Here is a 400-nt window from a genome sequence, read left to right on the forward strand (position 1 = left end):
TCTCTGGGGGGGGTCCTGGCTCCCTCTGGGCAGCTGGTCTGGGGGTGGGGTGTGGGGAGGGGCCCCATGTTGAGCTTGCGCTCTGCTGGGGAGGGGGGGTGCACGGCCAGCTCCTGCAGACCCCGCATGCCTGGCCTGCATGCTGGGGAACGTGGGTGAGGCGCCCCTGCATTGGGGGGTGCTGTGGCCTGTTCTCAGCACGGTGGACACTGGTGGGCTGCTCAGACTTCCTGCGGGAGCGTGTCCTTCTCAGGTCGCCCCGGCGCAAGCGGCCAGTCTCCAGGCCGTGGCGCGGCGGCCGGGCCTCAACTGGGCATCCCTATTTTCCTGCAGGGGAGCCTGGGCTGCCGACACGCTTCTGAAAGGCGGTGGGCACCCTGCTGCCCAGCCCCAGTGCCCT

The sequence above is a fragment of the Condylura cristata genome, unplaced genomic scaffold, assembly GCF_000260355.1.
Source record: "Condylura cristata isolate star-nosed mole 26May11 unplaced genomic scaffold, ConCri1.0 scaffold00048, whole genome shotgun sequence".
Lineage (NCBI taxonomy): Eukaryota > Metazoa > Chordata > Mammalia > Eulipotyphla > Talpidae > Condylura > Condylura cristata.